The sequence below is a fragment of the Vicugna pacos genome, chromosome 4, assembly GCF_048564905.1.
Source record: "Vicugna pacos chromosome 4, VicPac4, whole genome shotgun sequence".
Taxonomy (NCBI): Eukaryota; Metazoa; Chordata; class Mammalia; order Artiodactyla; family Camelidae; genus Vicugna; species Vicugna pacos.
In genome coordinates this window covers 53,718,718-53,740,932 of record NC_132990.1, presented here as the reverse complement: position 1 = coordinate 53,740,932, position 22,215 = coordinate 53,718,718, and the positions used below count along the sequence as shown (strand labels likewise).

General features: G+C 33.2%; 1 long non-coding RNA gene across 3 annotated transcripts in view; it reads left to right on the top strand.

Annotated features, from left to right (window-relative positions):
• LOC140696108 (uncharacterized) overlaps nucleotides 1–22,215 on the top strand; it is a 375,098-nt gene that overhangs the window by 238,280 nt on the left and 114,603 nt on the right. The window lies entirely within an intron of this gene.

Here is a 22,215-nt window from a genome sequence, read left to right as displayed (position 1 = left end):
GTAACCACAAAAATGTCGACAAAACACCATCAAAAAGAGAAAAATGTAAAAACACAATCAACTAGACTTAATCTGTATTTAGAACTCTACACCAGCAATAGTACAATACACGTTCCTTTCAAGTGAATATGGTATATTCACCAAGATAGACCATATGCTGGACCATGAAAAAATTTTGAATATTAAAGCATTGAATCATACAGAGTACTTTCTCTCATTACAATGGAATTGAATTAGAAAGCACTTAAACTCTAGGGAAAAATCCTACATATTTTGAAATTAAGCAGTAAATTAACATGTAACTCATCATTGCAATCTACCATATTAACTGAATACAGTAGAAAATTACATAATCATCCCAATTTAAGCAGAAAAATTATTTTACAAAATGCAATACTCACCATGATTAAAAAACAAAACAAAAAATAACTTCTCAGTTACTGAGTTGTATCAGTTTTTTTTATATTTTGGATATTAACCCTTATGCAATATACAGTTTGCAAATACTTTCTCCAGTTTGACAGGTTGCTGTCTTATTTCATTGATTGTTTCTTTTGCTGTGTCAAAGTGTTTGAGTTTGATGTGGTACACTTAATTTTGGTTTTGTTGCTTGTGCTCTAGGAGTCATATCCAAAAATTTACTGCTAAAGACCAAGGTCAATGAACTTTTGCCCTGCATTTTCTTCTAGGAGTTCTATGGTTTCAGGTTTTAAGGTTACATCTTTAATCCAATTTGAGTTAATTTTTTGTGTGATGTAAGATAGGGATCCAATTTCATGTTTTTGCATGTGATTGTTCAATTTTCCCAATACTTATTGAAGAGAATATCCTTTTCTCACTGAGTGTTATGGCTTTGTCCAATATTAGTTGACCATATATAAGAGGGTTCATTTCTGGGCTCTCAGTTCTTTTTTTATGCCAGCACCAACTGCTTTGTTGTTATAGCTTTTGTGTAGAATTAGAAATGAGGAAGTGTGATGCCTCCGATTTGTTCTTCTTTACAGTTGCTTTGGCTATTAAGGGTCTTTTTTGGTTCCTTAAGAATTTTAGGGATTTTTTTTTCTGTATTTCTGTAAGAAATGCCATTGGAATCTTGGTAGGAATTGCATTGAGTCTATAGATGGCTTTGTGTAGTATGGACATTTTAACAATACCAATTCTTCTGATCCATGGACACGGGATATTTTTCCATTTATTTGTGTCTTCTTCAGTTTCCTGCATCAAAATCAAATAGTTATCAGTGACAGATCTTTCAACTCCTTGATTAAATTAATTTCTAAGTTTTTTAAAAAAGACTTTTTGATGCTATTATCAGTGGAGTTGTTTTCTTAATTTCTTTTTCAGATATTCTATTGTTAGTGTATAGAAATGCATCTAATTCCTGAATGTTGGTATTTTATCCTGGAAATTTAGTGAATTTGTTTGTTAGTTCTAACATTGTTTTGGTGGCATCCTTAGAATTTTCTATACATAAAATTATACATCTCTGTTCCATTTTTCTGTAAACCTACGACTTATCTAAAAATAAAGTTTATTGATTTAAAATATAATTTATAATAGCAGAAAAAATAAAATACTTAAGAATAGATTTAATCAAAGTGACAAGTAGATTCTAAGATTTATATAAAAATTTGAAGGCTCTGAAATAGCCATGACCATCTTGAAAAAGAAAAAACAATGTTGGATGACTTAAAACTACATGATTTTAAGACTTAATGGTAAGGCTTACTATACAGTTATCAAGAGAGTGTGATGTCAGCATAGCAAAAACAAATAGATCATGAAACACAGTAAAAATCCAAATATAACTCTTGCCTGCTTGATCAATATATTTTGTTCAAAAAAACCAATATAGTTCAGTGGAAACAGTAAAGTACTCTGAACCAATCAAGCTGATATAACTAGTTCAAATGGAAAAATAAACTCCAATCTCCTCTCATACTATACATGAAAATTAACTTGAGTAGGATCATAAACCTAAATGTAAAAGCTAAATCTTCTGGAAGAAAATACAGAAGAATGTCTTTATGATTTAGAAATAGGCAAATATTTCTTAGACAAAAAAACTAGAGAATTAATCATAAAGGTTTTAAATTATTAAATTTTATTTCGTAAAAATTTAAAGTGTATTTTATTCAATAGATATTAAGAAAATAAAAATGCAGTATATAGACTGGCAAAAATATTTATGATACATATAGCTGACTAAGGACTTCTAGCTGAGGGGAAAAATATATATATATACACACGTTTAATGTGCATGTGCGTAGACAGGAAAATTCAACAAATTAAAATGATAATAAAAAGACAGCTAATCCAATAAAATGTACAAAATACTTGAAAAGAATTAACAAAATGAAATAAAAATCAGAATAGGAAATTATTTTGCATCTTCTTGAGTGACTAAAATTTGAAAATTTGTGGTATCAAATAATTGGTGCAGATGTAAGCATTTAGGGATCTCATAAATTGTGAAATGACGAGGTTATATAAATTTAGACATATATATTCTATGACTTACCAACTTTACTCTTGGGTATTTATTTAAGAGAAATGAAAACATATATTCACAAAAGACCCCCACAGTAATGTTCATAGCAGCTTTATTCATAATCACCAAAAGCTAGAAATAATGATGGAAATGTTCATAATGAGGTATGTGGCATATTCTTATACTGGAATAACTAGAAACAGTGTATTGATACACACAATAACATTGATGAATCTCAAAAAAAAATATATGCTGAGTGAAAGAAATTAGACACAAAACTCACGCATGATGTGTGAGACCATTTTTAAAAAGTTAAGATCAGGAAAAACTAATCTGGTGATAAAAATCAGAACATTGATTGCCTCTGCTACAGAGTGGTTTTAATGGGGCATGAATAAACTTTCTGAAGTGATGGAAATATATCTTAATTGTGGTGTTATTTACACTGATGTATTTATTTTTCAAAACTCATAGAGCTCTGCACTTTACTGTAAGTAAAGTATACCTCTAAAAATTGTTACTAAAGAATTCCAGAACAAACTATTTTAATATTAATTACATTCACTGTATAGTAATTCCTTAGTCCTTGTTTCCTAATACCATTTATTTGGAATTTTATTTTATCCATGTTACTTGCTGTTAGTGTTAGTATCTAAATGTATTGTAGCTTTAGAATCAAAAGAAAATGTAAATTCTTCTGTGCAAAATAGAATCTTAGTATTACAATATATAAGTCTGAAGCTTTATTTACCCTGCATAACTTGTTTGTTCATTGATAAATATTTTAGTACTGTATAATACAATTCTTAATATATTTACCCAGCATAATACCCTGAAGCTATATTTACCCTTAATATCTTATTTTTTCATTAACAAATACTTTTCAGTACTGTGCAATACGCTTGTGGGTATAGTGGATAAAAAAACAGAATCAATGATCTTATAAGAATTAAAATCTATCAAGGTACATATTAACATAGGAAATTTCAGTTAACATGTAAAATTAACCTTCACAATCATCATTAATATCTGGGAAATACCTATTGAATCTAGAAGTGTGGAATTTATTAGAGTCCTGTGAGAACATTGTCAGTGGAATATTAGAAACCAAAGACAGTGTATGGGTGAATGGGATATGAAGTGAATATAGCAAGCACTGACTTGTTTCATAGCTCTGGATGCGAGGATAGTGACAAGAAGGCACCTGGAAGAAGATCTGGGGTCGAGTAAAGTGAGTTTGTTTTAAAATTAAGATGAGAGCTAAACATATTCAGAGATCAAGAGGAAGGAACTGTTGATCAGGGAGAAATGAAAAATAAAAAAAGTAAGGGACATTTTTAAAAAAACAAGCTCTCTAAGTGGTTAGAAAGTTATCGGATCATAATCACATCTGTTAGGGCTATCTTTCTAAAAAGGATGGATGGCTTCTTAGTCCATCATCATTTGAGAAACAGGAGAAAGGATGCTGTAATTGTTTCCATGGGGGAAAGTAAAGAAGTGCCCCTCTGACGCTTCTGTTTTCTGAATGAAATTGGAAGAGATATGCTCTGCTGATCTTGTGGAAGAGAGTTTCTGAGATAGATATGTGGGATATTGATAAGATATGTAGATAACTAGAGAAGGGTTAGCTGAACAAAAGAAATGCAGAATAGCTATTAATGCATTGTGAGTTTAGATAACTTATAATTATATCAGTTTTTGCATTGGTGTGAGTTTCATTAGCATGTTTCAGTATCAACTGGGTAGTGATAAAGACAGATAGTTGAATTGGCCCAAGGGTCTTGGTTTCACCAACCAGGCATAAGAACAGAGCAATCTGATAAGTCATTTAAGTATAATGTCAAAAAAATGATTTAAATGCTACCAAGGAGACAAAGGCACAAAGTGGGTGAAAAAATAAAAGAATACAATTTTACTGAAAGGATAAATACAACTTATGAAAAAGAATAAAGAAACTCTGTTTTATTTTCTGGTGAATAAATCCAAAATTGTGACTTTTCCCCCGAGTCTTTACATGTCAGCAAGTTAACACGGTAAAATTGGAAAATGAACAGATGGTCCCTGGGGCTGCCTATTCTTTTTCCAAAGCAGATGATAGTTTCCCAAAGGATAAATATTAAGATATAAATAATGGTAATGTTTGATCTTTTTTAGCTTTAGCATGCATTTATGTGGTTGTTATCCACAGTAGTGTCTATCACATCATTATGGCAAGTCATGAATTTTGTGAATCATTTCCCTACCATATGGAGATGTTTAATTTGAAGAGAAATCAAAGATTTTTTTAATCTCCATAGATTTGGCAGAATTAATTTACAGAAAACTTCGAGAATAAAAATCTGTTTTTCCAAAAGTGACATTGTGAAAGACATCTGTTTATCACAGGCACTAAACCATAAGCAGTCTCCCTGGGGGAAAAAAAAAAAACTGTAGCAAGAGATATAAGCGTAGTGGGACGAGCAGGTTGCCCAAAACAACAAGAGGTGAAATTTCTAGAAGCAATGTGAATGAAGAAAAATATCTTTAACAGTTAAGCACCTCCCTTAAGTGTTCCTCTTACTCTGATTGGCACAATAAGCAGAAGAAAGACATCTCATTATTTCTTTTCTATTCTTAATATGCAATATTTAATTTAATTTAATTATTCTCTAATTTTCTACTCTGGGTTACACAATACACATCATGATGTACATTTGATTCTGTTAATCTACCAAAAAGACTTTGAGCACCTGTCTTGTCATTCTGAATAATTCAAACCCTCAAAGTGATTTTTCATCAATTATTTTTCTGACTGAAAGAGACAGAAGTATGTGTTTTTATCCCATAGTTAGACAGTAGCTTATTTGCAGTGATATGAGAGACCAGAACAAGGAGCATTTGGGTTGAGTACCTGCATGCATAGCAACAGATGCTTCAGAAATAATTGAGAAGTGCATATTTAACTTACAGCATATAAAATGAGAAATGGAAATAAAGTAGTGGATAAAAAAGATCACAAACCAATTAATATCTGTGTTAAAATTAACCTCACTTTTCTGGAGCATCTCTGGAGAGACATATAAACACTTTTTAAAGAGGAAACATTTATATTAAATACATGCTTATAATCTCTAAATTGTATAGACATATGGTAAGAATTTTAAAGGATTTATAAGGCTAGAAATGGAGAAAAATTTGAACACAAGAAATTTATGGACTGCACAGTGTTGCTTTGCTTACTACCTAGCTGCTATACATTGTCTCTTGGCTCAAAGGATCATGAAAGCTTACAGAAAGAATACATACAACAAAATGAAGGTAAAACATAAACACAAATAGAGAATCCAAATCAGTTAAAATATAAATAAGACAGAAGCATCTACAAACTATAAATTCTCTATGAGCTTCCTAACAGCCAAATGAAAATGAAAACATGCTCAATAGATACATGTTTTAACCGAGGAGAAAACAAATATTCGTTAGATAAAATAAAAAAAGTTCCTAGAATTAAATTATAAGTGAAATTTCACATGTGGAGTTTCATAATGGGAATGATACTGTAAACAGTGTCCATGATAATATTTCTACAGCAAATGTAGTAGCAGAGTTTACCTCTCCACTTTTGAAGCGACCTCAGATTAAAGCCCAGTGAATAGTATTAAAATACAAATTACTAAAGGCAGTTATACAGTGAGTCAATGAAATAAGGGCAAAACACATAGCATTCAAATAGTCTGTAACAGGCCACAATGGAATTCAGTATGTATATGAATGTGTGTGTGTGTGTGTGTGTATTTAATATAGCCAAGTAAACTTTTACTTGCAATGTATATTATCTAATCTATTTTGAATAAAAAAATACTGTCAAAGAACCCATGCCCTGAACATACTTTCTCCTTTCACGGATCCATAGCTCTGCTTACGTGGTCACCTTTAGCAGTCTGTTCCCTCTCCTCAGTTGATGCCATTCTTCAGAAATTAGGTCAAATGCTGCTTCCTGTTTGATCTTCCTCAGGAATCAGTATCTTATTTCTCTAGGCCCCAAAAGAACATTTTTCCTCTCTTACAGTAATCTTCACACTGTGTTGAAATTACTTCCATGTGAGTGTTTTATCAAAATGCAAGTTTTTGAAATCATGCAGGTTAACTTATGCATGGTTGTTCCTTCAATACCTAAGACTAAAATTCAATAAATATTTTCTGAATGAATAATTATAGAAAAATATTTTTTGTTAAGGTAAGAAAGTGTTAATTAGTCTGGAAACCAATGCTTCAGTGTGTTCTGATAATTCTCTCAAACTATTTGATAATATTTTTGACCATGTTCATTTGTTAGAAAAGTAGATTTACAGCTTTGATCAGTCTCAAAGGAGTCCATGACCCAGTCACCTATAGGATAAAAAACACTGGGGTAAAAAAGACAAACATTCTGAGAATGTTACATTTTTAGTCTTCTAAATAATTAGATTTTTTATCAGATTTTATAGCTCCTCAAATGGAAAGAATTTCTCTGGGTCTCATAAATATTAAATACATTTACTATGTAATTGTTAACTGCATTTATTTTGTGGGAGAATAATTTTTTCTAGGGCTTCCTAGGATCTGTGGACAATGTAGGTTTTATTACAGCCAAACATATTTCAGTTGACCTCTGTTTATTGGCTACAGAAGGAATGGCTGTTGTCTAAGCTAAGGGGCCCAAGTGGTAGCACTGTTGGGTCAATTATTAATTATTGGGGGATGCAAAAGATAATTGCTTCTGGAAATCACTATATTATGCTTAAATGATTTAGTACTTGATGGGGAAAAGCTATGAAAATAAGGAGATAGCTTAGCTATATTAATTGAAATATTTTTTTTTCTAGATTTTGACCTAGATATATAACAATTCTTTCTGTTTCTAATGCCAGTTCCCTTATACAAAACTATTGTTTTTTTCTGAATTTAGGGCATGTAATACATGAATTTAGGCAAAAACCTATTAAATGAATTTGAATTACAGAATGTATTGCACTTGTCAATAGCCTGAGATAGCTTAAAACATGCGGTTTTATTCTGGAACTATAACTAGAATAAATTCATCATGATCACAATCACCTTAATCTTACAAATCATATCATATGAAAAGTAAATAATTCATCATGGTTATGCATCATTCATTTCTGGAAAAAAGACATAGGATTAAAAATAGAAAAATAATCAGTGTTCAAGATTGAGGGAAGCCTTGAATGCTAGGATAAAAATGAACATTATTTTCTTATCATTGTAACTCTATCAAAAGATTTGAGCAGGGAATGGGCACATTTTTTTAAATGAACTTTGGTAAGGTTTCTGTAGTTGTTTTATCTTGAATTACTTGAAGGGAGTTGGGGTGTGACAGCAGACAGGCCAGATTGGTAAAAAGCTACTGCAATAATAAAAGAGATTAGGTCTTGATGTAGGGGTTTTATCAGTGGAAATGGAAAGAAGAGGACACACATGAAAGACATTGAGGCAAGGAAATTAGTCATTTTCATTAATATTTCCCTTTACTGCAGACTTTACTTTAATAATCGGCTAGAAGATATTTTCAATATGGCTTCTCAATGATCCCCATCCATTTAAGATTTTAATCAGGCAGTTACTGTCTGGTAATAAAATGACATTTAATGTTATAATGATGGGCCTTTCAAAGAGCTCTCATCAATGATTGAGTTGATGCTCAGTAATGAGTTGATCTGTATTTAACACACTGTGCTTAGTTTAATGAACTTAAATTTAATTTTTGCCAGAGCTGAGAGCTTTAAATCAAAGTCATGGCATTGTGTTCTCACTAGAAAAGTTTTAAAGATTTCCATAAATGTACATGACAGAATTATTTTTCCATGGGCACTTAGAGAGTATTTCTGAGTTTTTCTAAAATTTATAGTTTTCCTTTTAACCACTATTTTAATTACAAGTTGTTTGCTTAATAATTCATAAGACTTTAAAATGAGGGGAGATAAAATATATTGTCTCCAAATTTCTAGGTTAATGAAGGATGACTTACGAAACATAGTGTTTTAAAAATTGAGATTAAAATGGTTTCTCCATGTTATTTAAATGTAACAGTATTTTTTAAGATAAAATTCAATGGAAAAGGAAATTACATAACTCAACAGTTAAGGGCTATTTGCATTACGCTTCTTCCCAGCTCTATCCGTCTATCCATCTATTTGTCTCTAGATAAATATTTATCTATATACTGACTTTTAAACATTTAGTCACTCCTGAAACATGCCTCTAAGGCAACTAATAACAAGTTAGGAGAGAACTATTTAAAGATTCCTATGATTTGTATGTATTTTCTTTATATCATAGGACATAATAAAAACTGCAGTAACATTAGTGAAACTCTTCATAAGGAAAGAGAACAATTTACCTGCCATTCAAGTTGTTTTCATTTGTCCATGTTCTCTTAGTGTGCAAGTGAACATACAAGTTTTAGTTATCACTTTACTGTGAATTTAATTTTAATATTTTTTAGTATTTCTTAGTATTTTCTGTTGAATATCACCTCAATGTATGTACATTTTATTAGCTGTGTAGTATTTCAAGTATTTTCTTACTGTACTTAATTGTACCCCTTCAGTATGTATAACAGTGAAAAATGGCAATCAAATATCCTGCCAGAAATTCTTTATGCATAGAGATGCATTTTTGCCTTTGGAGTATTTTAAAATACACTTTTATAATCCTTTTATCATAAAACAAGTGCCACGATACTTGATATACCAACCTAGTCTGTTTAGTAGCACATGGAATTGGGGGCCATATCTTTTTCCCATTTAGACATAGCTCAACATATATATTTTATGAATTATTTTCTGAATAATTTCAGAACACTAGCTTTTGCAAAGAAAAGAATATCTCACTCAGACTTTGTAACAATTTTTAAGTAAACTGCTCTATCTTGATGTATGACTTCATATTAACCAATCTTTTGGTTAAATATTCTAGACTTATAGAGGCCATTTCTACTGACCAAGGACTTAAACACATTATTTATCCAAGAAAATGAAGCATTTAATAAGAAACCTAAAATAAAAATGTGTTCTCATTTCTTTTGGCACTTGAGGGGAAACTGTAGAACAGCTCAGAGATTCAACTATAAAAAACGGCCTCTGTGCAAAAGTTGCCACTACTTTTCATGAAGATAATATGACATTTTAAAAGCAGCCCAATATATAGGCCACAGAAGAAAGGGTCCCAATGGAAAAATTATGATTGTCACGTAAATTAAATATTTCTTAAATGTAATTCAGTTCTCTTCCTGCTAATAAAAGTAGAAACTGCTTTAAAGTTTAGATCCAGCTCAAAAATTATAACAATATTAAAGAGGGCCTTTGTGGTCCAGTGAACCAAGGATTATTTGGGGTTAAAGGAATTACAACTTTGTCAACAAAATTTACAGTGATGTGTAAGCTACTGAAATATTTTGCTTTATTTGATTTGACAGCCTCTCATGATCACTAGTACCTCAGAGAAGATGCTAGGCTCTGATAGATGATTTTGCCCTCTACCATTGTAAATTTACTGAATAATTGTCAGTACTTTTCTTCACCTTATGGTTGAGACATCCATCCACATTTCAGGTATCTGCATAGAGTTTTCATGTTAAATTTCTATTTTCAAAGCTATTAAACATGAATTTTTAACAACCATTAAGACTACAGCTAGTGTTACCTCCCACGCTGCTGACTAAGATTCAACAGCTCACATCAGCCTTGGTAGCTTGCCATGAGTGTGAAAGCTATTCCCTATTAAATACAGAACTAAAGCTTTACTGTAAAAGCTCATCTAAGGTAGCTGATCAAGCTCTGACATATGTCAGTAATGAGCTTAAAACCCAGTGCCTCCTGAAATAAGTCAGAGATTTACACGAGTACACATCTGGCATCATGTAGGACCTCTCTGACTTTAAAATAGGTAGTAGATCCATTGTATCCACATTTCCCAGCCAGGATCCAGCCACCTACTACAAACTCAGTAGGTAGGCTATCATCCAGCTAGACATTGTGATTAACTTCTAAAAAACTAACACTAGACCCTCCACGCTGCTAAGGAGAAGTTAACCTGGTAAATCACTAATTTCTTCCTCCCAGAAAACCCTAACTGTATAACTGTATAACTTTAACCCACGGTGTCATGGGTAAGAATGAGAGAACGGTAAGCTTGGATTTCTACTTTGAATATTGAAGGAGTCTTTGAGAGACACTGATATGTTTTTGTTTCTGCATCAACAAGTCTATTGACTCAGACTCTCAAACTATGTATTTTCTAGGTCAGTTCTTCATAAAGAAAGGGGAATGGAATCAGGTCTAGTAGCAATGAGAGGAAAATAGAATCACCATCCTATAGTTTGGAAACCAAACTTTCATTTCTGAAATTGAATTATTTTTCTCATCTGTCTTTTTCTCCTTCCCTTTTAAAATTATTTTTCATAAAGCCTAAATGCCAGGGCCCTGGATTCTTAATACCTGGATTCAAACTCCAGTTTCATTGCTCTTTAGCTCTTTGACTTTGGTTAGTTGCATAAACCCTCTGCACCTTAGTTTACCAGTCTTGACAACGGCCATAATAAGTATCCTCATCTCACAGCACTGCTGTAAGAATTAAATGAGTCAATGTACACAAATAACTTAAAACAGTATATATACTTGAGCATATAACAATATATATACACACACACACATATGTTTTATATATCGCATATAACGTGCCCAGTAAAATGTTGCTATTATTACTACTTAGCATTTTTCAGTAAAGTTCTACTTGTGGCTTTCCTTTTATTTAACACTGGGCAGCATATTAAAAATTAACTTATGGAAGATTTTTAAAATGGAAGAATTTCTAGTCCCTGGAATGCAAGTAATGGAGGTAGTTTAGAAGATACATTATAAAGAAAGGGTCTTCCCTGTTAAAGTACAAATCCATCAAGGGTTGAGTTGAAAAAAATTCTAGAAATAACATTTTTGCTGCTAAAGAAGAAGTAACTAATTAAATTACTAAATTCTTCGGCCCAGAATACCCTAATGGTATAGATACCACATTAAACCTACTCTCAGAATTTATGCACTTCAGGAGTGACATTAACTGTCTTAATTTTCATATTGCTTTTTCACAGGGCATTTTAACTGAACCATGACATGCTGTAGATTTTTAACTGATATTCCTGGTTCTATATTGTGTCATTGTCCTCTCAAAAGTAAACCACCAAATTTTTCTCAATGTGAAAAATATTAGGGGGATAAGAGGATAACAAATTATGTACATATGTGAATGTGTGTGTGTGTGTGTGTGTGTAATGGAAATATCAGGCACTGAGCAGGATAGCATATAACTTGCTAGTAGTAAGAGGTGTGTGGGTGCTGAAACAGTAAGTCTGTTGCAAACACCATTTTTTTACAGCAGGCAAGAACACTGTCTTGTGAATATATAAGGGCAGTTAACAGTTCCACTAAAATGCAATGTGGTGCTAAAAGGCCACAGAGTGAGTAGTAAGTAAATGCAGATGCTTTTAAAGACAGTGTGAAACACATTTTACTGTGGTTGTTATCGCCTGGCAATTATGCTGACTTGTTTAGTGTTGCTTTCAGTCTTTTTTTAAATTCCTTCAAGTATAGAGGGTAATGCTCCAGTGTTCAAAAAGTGCAGCAACATAAAAGGGTCAAGAATTCCTGCTACATCAGGAATACACAACACACACACGCATATTAAGCTTTGAGGCAGAAGACTTGTCTTCCAACTGTAAGTGACCAGTTTTGTATCCCTGGTCATGGCACTAGATCTCCCTAAGCTGAGGAATGATCATCAGTAAGATAAGTATAACAATACCTCTCAGATAGCAAGGTCTTTGTGAAATAAAACAGACACTGCATGTAAAAGAGCATTCTAAATAATAGAGACATCTTAAAAGATTCCGAAGATCTTATAATAGAACTCTTTGGGAATGGGACATAAAACAGGTATTTATAGAAGAGTGAGGAGAGACGTATAGGGCAGGTAGCAGGAGCCTGCTCAGCTGGCATGTTCAAAGCTAACAGGGATCAGTCTTGGAAACTACTATGCTTCGTGATCCCCCTGGAGAGGACGAGCAAGTGCATCAGAAGCCAGGTGCTTGCCCAAACTCCTACTTAACAGAGAATTTCCTGAAATGGAATGAATTGGACTACTTGACCAGAATAGGTAACAGACGGATTATTTAAATGCACTTTTGAAGAATTTATGGTATAGATCAATCCTAGGTATTTTTTTTATCAGTGTTTATTCTGTTCCCAATGGTACCCACAGAGTATATGCAAAGATCCTGAGGGAAAAAAAAGTTAAGCTGTTTCATTTCAGCTTCCCTAATGGAAATGTTAGCGCGTCTTAAATCTTTAGAATACATATAAGTAGAAATGTGTAATCCACAGGAAAAAATTAGTAAAAGGCACTGGTAAGGTTTTAATTTTTGTTTCCAATCCCCTTCACTTGGTTATTCTTGACCTCCCCCACTAGAGATGAAAAAGTTTGAAATATTAGAATTGTGACATTTTTGCAAATGATGTGTTGTGTAGTTAAGTAATCTTTATTCACAACCTAGTCTTTATATCTCAAAAAATATTTTTGAATTATTTCAGTAGAGTCCTTTAAGCTGAAATAAAAGAACTCTAGGCAGTAAGTCAAATCCACAAGAAGAAATAAATAGTATCAGTAAAAGCAACTATGAGGACAGACAGTAAAACACTGTAAATGTATTCATTTATAAATATTTTCTTCTCTGGCCTGGTTTAAAAGAAAACTGCATAAACAAATATTCATAAAACTGTGCTCATGGATTTATAAAATATAAAGATGTAATTTGAATGACAATAGTAGCACAAAGCAGGGAGAGAAACTATGCTGGAAATAAAGTTTCTGTGTTGAAAAAGATACTAATCTAGACTGTTTAAAGTTAAAATGTTAATTGCAATCCTCAGACAACCACTATGAAAATAACTAAAAATATATATAAAAGAAAATAAAAGGGAATTAAAATGCTGCATTAAAATATGTTTTTAGCAAAAAGGAACTGAGAATAGAGAAACAAAAAAGATATAAAATATACAGAAAATGGGAAAATAGTAGGCTAAACTACCTTATCAGTAGTTTTATCTATGTAAATGGATTAGACATTCAAAAATTCCAATAAAAGGCAGAGATTGGCAGAATGAAATTCTTTTCTTAAAAGTATTTCCAGTATGCGCTATACAGGAATACACTTTAAATTCAATGACAAAAAGAGGTTGAAAGCAAAAGAGTCAGAAAAGATAAACCATGCAAACAGTGAACAAAGGAGAATAGGAGTGGCTGTACTAATATGAGACAAAAAAGAAAAGACAAAAAGTGTTAACTAGAGACATTTCCTCAAGAGAGCTGTTCAGTGGGGAAAAATCATTTGTCATTTGAAATTTAATGGAGACATGACAGATGCTTACGGAGCATCTCTCTTGCTTCCAGGCCCAGACTGAGTCAGCCCAAAGTCCACCGCAGCCGTAACCCCCAAACTCACCCTCGCTCAATGCCCAGCCTTCACTGTCTTCATACCACAGTGGAAACTTGTTCTTGGAGCTATTCCCCATTTTGAGGTGGGGATTGGTGGGGGAGATATCATCAGTGGCCTAATATTTTTTATCTTGCTTTAAATTAATTTCCGTTGCGTAGGCTGGAATGTGACCTGAGTATTTCCTGTTGACATACTGAGATTCGTTATTCAAAGTTTAAACAGCATGTTGAGTCTCCACCGGCCCTGGCAGGATGGTAAAATGCTCTTGGGGGCTGCAATTCTTTACGAATGGATTGTTTTCTCCCCTGTTGTGAATGTAGAGTCCAGCCACTCCTGAATTCTACTTCCAAATTTTTTGAAATACGAAGTTTCTTGTATCTTACCGGTTTTGGAAACTGAGTGGGGAATTTTCAACTACATTAGGCCTCTGTAAACCCAGTTATCTCCTTTTCTTGCTGCACCCATAAACACACCTGTGTGAAATCAAAGGCTGTAAAGGAGCAGGGGAAATCTGGTTTATCCAAGCCATTTCACAGAAGGGAAGTCCTCTGAATAGTTTAAGATATTTTTGTTATATTTTTCCTTAAAAATGAATATATAATAAAAAGAGGAATATTTAAGCGATTGGACCTCTGAGAAGGCACGTTGTAGAAATCTAGAATTAAGTAGGTGTGTAAAGCTCCTGTCACCTTCTTTCCCCAGTCCTCCTCACCACCAAGAATCCAAAAGAGAGGTTTCTTTGAGTAACAGAGAAAGATGTCGCCCTCCAGGATATCCCAAAGTTATGTGATATCCTGAACATATACCACCAAACAGAGCACAGATAAAAGACAGCACATAGCTATTTGAAGAAATAATTATATTAGGGAATGGCAAATAACCCCGATAAAAAGAGACCATCCTCTTCAGAGGATAACTAACATCGAGGTGGTTAGATAAATCTAAGTATATGCAGGTTTGCTAGAGTTTTTCAGGATTTTTGATCCACTTCCACACTCATTCAGGTTGCAGTCTCCATTTCCCTGCTGGCTGTCAGCTGGGGTGACTCTGTCACAGCCCCCTCCATCTTCAAATCAGAAATGAGATTCTGAATCCTTTTCACACTTCAAGTCTCTCTGACTTCCTCCTTCTGCTACCAGTTTGAGGCATATTCTCTGGTTTAAATGACTATTGTGGTTAGATTGAGTCCACCTACATCATTTCCTTTCTCACTGTCACAAAATCAGTTGATTAGTAATCTAAATTGCGTCTGCAAAAATCCTTTTTTCTATGTTATTTAACATAATTATGCGTATGATATCTTATAATAGTTACAGTCCTGGGGATTGTGGTAGGAAATCTTTTTATCCTTCTTCAGCAAAATTTTTATACATATTCATATCCATTTATCATATAAAGAGTGTATACCATGCCATTATTCAATGAAACAACCAACTCATACACCATGTTGTAACCATAAAACCATGGTTCCTTAGATAATAGTGAATACAGTGATGAGTGCTGAGATGAGGAAAGAACTTCAATGATTTTGACTTCCATAAATACATGTATGATCATGGACTCATTTATTTGTGCATTTTACTCTTCTTATTAGTTCAAAATTACTAAAATAATTATATCCATACTGCAAAACAATTATCAAATAAGAACTTTGTATTGAGGGAAATGAATGATCTGGAGTGACAAGTAACAGGAAAATGCAAATTACTGCATATAAATGTATAAAGTATTTGCTAACAAGTAAGGAAAGAGATCCAGGAGCATAAAGCCATCTTTCTTTTTCCTTTTTTTCTTTCCAAAGGGACTACAATGTTTAGAAAGAGAATTAAGAATATTTCTTTTTATGTGATTATTTTATTTTTGAATGACTTTCCTATTGTTTTTATAGTTGTTGTTTGCTTATACTTAGTTTGATGTCATTATACGAACCCGTAGTAACTTTAAGGGCCTCAGGATTAATGGGAGATCTTTAAGAATGATTCTCTTTTAACTATTCTGTAACAAATACCCTTCAACATATCGGCCAACTGCCCTTTCTCATTTAAAATGAAACAAAAAACTGCAATAATATGTTTGACGAAGTTTGAACAACTCAAATGTCAGCCATTTATTGTGTCAGTTCCAAGTTCAGGAATTCTAGTTAATATGTATTTCTCCAATCAGTTTCAACCTGCTATCCCCTTAGGATTCAGAACCTACAGCTAACTTATAAGATTTACAGGGAAATTCTAATAATCACAAATCAGTATTAACAAATAGCGTTGCTTTGCAAATACAAATAAAATTCAGCATATATAAATAAATTCACTGACACTAAGTAGCTGTGGGAATATTCAACACATCTCTTTGAAAAATAAAATAGGGAGATGTCTAGATGATTATAGAGTATATAATATATATGTTATATGTATTGAGACGTGTGTTTACTTATGAGATGACATCATTAAGACATGTAAGACATGCATTGAATTATGAACATTGCTAATGCAGTGTATTTCAGGAATTGATCACTCATTAAAACAGAGCTTGCTAATCCTTCAGATGGTTACAGATGTGTTCAGATATTGATTTCCTCAGTTCTCTGAGCAGGCTGGTGAACAGCCTCATCTCTCTTAATCTTGATGTGGCATACGATCATTGGAATTTACTATATATCCCTCAATGGGAAAATTATTGCAAAAGAAACAGAAAACCTCAGTTTTCTAAGTTCAGGCTGCATTATCTAACTGGGTCATAGTAAAAATTGAAAGGACCATATTTCCTCAATCCTTAGGACTATAAATTTTCACATTTAAAATTTTCTGAAATTGTGACTCTTATGATTACTTTAAAAAAGTTGTAGCTGCTTGGCAGAAGAGTAAGTCATAATGTAGTGGTCAAGCCTTACGTGTCTGTGAATTAGACATAGTTTCTAAGTGAATTTAAACATGGTTGTCTCTTCAATATAGTTATCAGTAGTAGTAAAATAATTGGATGTTAAAATGAGACTCTGTCTCAGTTTTCAGTCATGCCTCCAAGAAAACATCCACCAACTTCTCTCAGAATTCCAAAGTGAGGCACATGGTCACCAAATCAAGAATAATAATGAAGAGTCTAAAAAACTAGTTCAGTGAGACTTAAGCAGTCACTTATATCTAGCATATTAAATGCACGGAAAAGCTGAGAGGACTTTTTAAAGGACTGCCAAGGTGAAAAGAATGTCTGTGGACTAGGATGGGGAATACACTTCTCTTAACTCAAAGTCAGAGAAAAGATGCTCAGAGAGATCACTCTAAGACCTTGATACGTTTATGCTGAAGCATAGCATGGAGGGATGAGGGCCTAAATGAACTGAATTCTGATTTGAATCTGAGAAATCTAAGGAGCTGGTGACTTCATTTGGCTAGCTCTCTGGGTAATATAGCACGGGGATGCTTAATTCTGTAACAGAAAAAGCTTGACAGTCAAGAGTTCACTGGGGCAAAGCAGTCATGGGTGTTTCCCACTGGCCAGATCTGAGCCATGTAAGAGAGAGAATTACCCTGAATATCTTAGACATTGTCCAGTAAAACCTCTTAGAGGGATGAGGCTGCCTCAGTAGCAAGAAGCTGAGATGAACTGCCAGTGCCAAGAGGCTGAGAAAATGGCTTAGGCGACCAGTTGGCGGAGCTGGATTCACCTCACAGTGAGTGGAGGAAGGACTGGGTGCTTAAGAACCCATCACCCAATAAAGATCAAGTTGACTTGAAACATCTGCTAAACTCAGAGAGGCCAATGCTAACCATCTCAACAGATCTGGAAGAGTAAGACCCTAACTACTCTTCCCTCCTCCACTTGAGCCAAATTCAACTTAAAAGAGCCGCCAAGACATCAGAACGGGACATGAAAGAGAAGTCCACTATACTCCTTTTCACTTCAAGGAGCCTACTTTAAGTATTTCTAAGGAGGGAAAAGAGAGAAACTTTAACTTTAAATGTGAATAATGATGACACTGGAATGGGTGAATTTTTTTTTTGAACTAAGATTTTTATCAATAGAAGTATTTTTTAATTGCCTAAAAGTAGGTAACAAAGGCACAGAGCTTGTCTTAGATTTCATTGACCAGGTAGGTACAATACTCCTACAGAAAGTGATTTGAATAGATGAAAGGAATGCATAAAAATATAGTTGGTTTGATTGTACCCTGGAGTACATTGGCTTTTCCAATGTAGTAGTTACATTTGTGTTGTTAAATTCACAATACAGGCACACGGATTTAAAACAACTTAATTTGAATACCTAAATTTCACTTTAAAATGTCTTTTGAAATATTATACTAATATAGCATTGAAATGAAAAAAAGTATTTTGTGTAAAGAAGATTGCCTGTTCAGTGTCATGATTTAGGGAAATCTTATGCTCACGTGATAACATACATAGCCCTGATAAAACTCTCAAAGGTGATTTAAATGGTGCTTTAATTAGGGGATGTAAAGAATTAGATTCAGACCTTGATTGTGAATTGCATTTATTATGAATATTTTTCCTATAAAATAGCCACTATTAAATTGATAGTTCACCTTACAATTATGACATTTGAGAAGTTAGGAAATATGCCTATGAAAACTTTTAAAAAGAGCAAAAGGATACCACTTATAGATAAGTCTTTCATTGAACAGTGAATCAAAAGTACTTACACAGATGATTAGAAATTAGTAAAAATAACAATAATGAATATGAAAACGGGAAGATTACAGCTACAGGGGAAGCTTTTGTTTTTAGTCTGAGTAGCCTATGTTTATGATACTAAAAATTTTTAATTGAGATATAATTGACATATTGCATTAGTTTCAGGTATACAACACAATGATTTAATATTGGTATATATTGTGACATAATCACCACAATAAGTCTAGTTAATAAGGGGATGCTCTTATTATTTAAGAAGAAAGAAAAAACATCACTTGAATTTCAGCATACAGTTTAAGGTATCAAGAAGGGGAAAACAAGCAAAAAGTAAGTTGGAGGAAAATTCAATAAAGATAAAAGCAGAAGTTAAAGAACAAAAAGAATTGTAGTGAATATAATGAGCTAAGAGTTCTACCTTTGAGAAAACCAATAGCAAAGGCTAGCCTCTCTCACCTGTTTAATCTGTCGAAGATAAGTATAAAAATAAAACACACAAAAACTCAAAACTAGGATGAGAGTGACAGTTTAACTAGAGATTTGGTAGCTAATTAAAAGTAAGTGAATATCAGTACTTCCTTGCTAATCAATATGAGAAAATTCAAATATTTTCTTTAGAAAAAGAAATTGATTACAAAATCAGACTCAAGTTATAAAACAAAACTGACTAGTAATCAATGGAAGAATTTTAAAGAGTCAAATTATTATCTTCAAATTAGGTACAAAGCCTTTTTGATCATAAATTCAGTTTTTTAGGTCACACTTTCTTTTAGCCATGATGGAGTAACAGTGACTCTTCCAAAAAAAAACTGGACAGATTATGAGGTACAATAATGTTCAGACAACTGCACAGGAGGCAGAGCAGAACCGTGACTCCTGTGCGAAAGAAACAAATCAGGTGAGTCCTGTCACTGCCTCAGCTTACTTCTTGGAGAGTTCCTGGGCTGCAGTGCAGGCAAAGGGAACCCAAATAGAGCCTGGCAGTCTCCTTGAGTTGAAGAAAAGTGTTAAAATTTAAGATAGGCAAAATGGCATCAGTTTGCCTGGCAGAGTGAGAAAGGACAGAGCTACTTACAGCAAAGAGACGAGAGAGCGAGAATGGAGAGAGTGAGCTCGGGGGAGTTTCCCAGGAATACATCTCTATGAGGAAACTAACCAAAGATAGGAGGAAATATATCTTGGAAAGGCAGTTTAAGTGGGTAAGTAAGGACAAATGGTATTGGAAAAACTGAATGGCCCACATAGAGGGGGGAAAAAGGAGGCTCCTCAATCCATTCCATATCATATACAAAAATGAATTTTTAAATGGTTCATATCGAAAGTTAAAATGATAAAACATCTAGAAGAAAACAAAAAAAAATTACTGACCATAGTTTTGGCAGAGGATTTATGATGCAGAAGCATAAACTATAAGGTAGAAATTTTAAATAAATTGGGATTCATAAAAAAACAATTTTTGCTCTTCAAAAATATTCTGACAAAAATAAGACGGAAAAAAATACTGGCTAAACATATCTAAGAGGACTTGTATTTAAAATATATCTTCAATTATCTTTTTAAACGTACAAAAAAATCAAATACTTCACTATTAAAGATATAGGGATGGTGAATAAGTCTATGAAAAATGCTCAACTTCATCAGCATGTGGGAAATGCAATTAAAACCAAAATGAGGTGCTACTGTGTAGGCCTACACACTGCACACATCTTGCAAGTGTTAGCAAGGATCTGATGCAACTGGAACACTTACATAGTGTTGCTGGGAACCTAAGCCAGCATAACCACTTTGCAAAACAGTTTTCGCATTTTATCTAAAAGCTAAACTTACACCCACAATATGACACAGCGATGTACTCTTAAGTATTCATCTGGGAGACATGAAAACATATGCTTACACAAAGACACAAAGCAAATTCATAGCAGCTTTCAATTAAGAGCGAAAAACTCTAAACAAGCTTTAGGAGTCCAAAAAATTGTGAATAGCCATACAACAGAATACTATAATTAAGCAAGAGAAAACAATAAAGTATGAACATGAATGGATCTCAAAATAACTATGCTCTATTAGAAAAACTATACAGAAAAAATAAATAATGTGTAATTTTACTTATATATAACTTTAGAAAATGCAAAGTAATCTACATTTAATATCACAAAGCAAATTGAAGGTTGCCAAGAGAGAAGGAGAGGAGAAAATGAGGATTTGCCAATGAACAAGGTGAAACTGTTGGAGATGGCATGTGTACTGATTGTGGTGATGATTTCACAGGTGTCTACATATGTTAAAACTCTTCAGTTGTGTACTATATATATGTGGAGTTTCTTTATTTTTACTGAAGTATAATTGACTTTCAATGTTATATTAATTTCAGGTATGCCACATAGTGATTCAATATTTTTATACATTTATTTTTATACACTATATCTAGTAACCATCTGTCACCATACAGAGTTGTTACAATATTATTGACTATATTCCCTATGCTGTACATTATATCTCCATGACTTTTACATTTTATAACTGGAAGTTTGTTTCTCTAAACCATTCCCCTATTTCATCCATTCCCCCCACCACTCTGGCAGACACCAGATTGTTTTCTGTGTCTGTGAATCTGTTTCTGTTTTGTTTGTCTTACTGTTTTGGTTTTTAAATTACACATGTAAGTGAAATCATATGGTATTTGTCTTTCTCTATTTGACTTATTTAACTGAGCATAATACCCTTTAGGTCTCTCCATGTTATAACAAATGCCAAGATTTTATTTCTTATGGTGGAGTAATATTCATATCTATATATATCTCACATCTCGTATATTCATTTATCTCTTTCATCTATCAGTGGACTGTTAGGGGGCTTCCATATCATAGCTATTATAAATAATGCTGCAGTGAACACTGGGGTGTATGTATTTTTTTGAATTAGTGTTTTCATTTTCTTCAGATAAATACCCAGAAGTAGAATTGTTGGATCATATCATAGTTCTATTTTTAGTTTTTGAAGAACTTCCATACTGTTTCCCATCATGGTTGTGCTAATTTACATTCCCACCAACAGTACAGGAAAGTTCCCTTTTCTCCACATCCTCACCGAACTTATTTTCTGTCTTTCTGATAGTAGCCATTCTGACAGGTGTGAGGTGATAGCTCATTGCGGTTTTAATTTGCATTCCCCTGATGATTATTGTGTTAAGCATCTTTTGTGCCTGTTGGCCATCTGTATGTCTTTGGAAAAATGTCTGTTGAAGTTTTCTGCTCATTTTTTAATAAGGTTGTTTGTTTGCTTTTTTATATTGAGTTGTGTGAGTTCTTTATATATTCTGGACATCAACCCTTATCTGACAAATCATTTGCAAATATCTTCTCCCTTTCAGTACATTGCCTTTTTGTTGTATTGATGGTTTCTTTTGTTGCATAAAAGATTTTTAGGTTGATGTAGTACCGTTTGTTTATTTTTGCTTTCGTTTACTTCTCTGAGGAGGCAGATCCACAAAACTATTGCTAAGACCAATGTCAGAGAGCATAATGCCTATGTTTTCGTCTAGGAATTTTGTGTTTTCA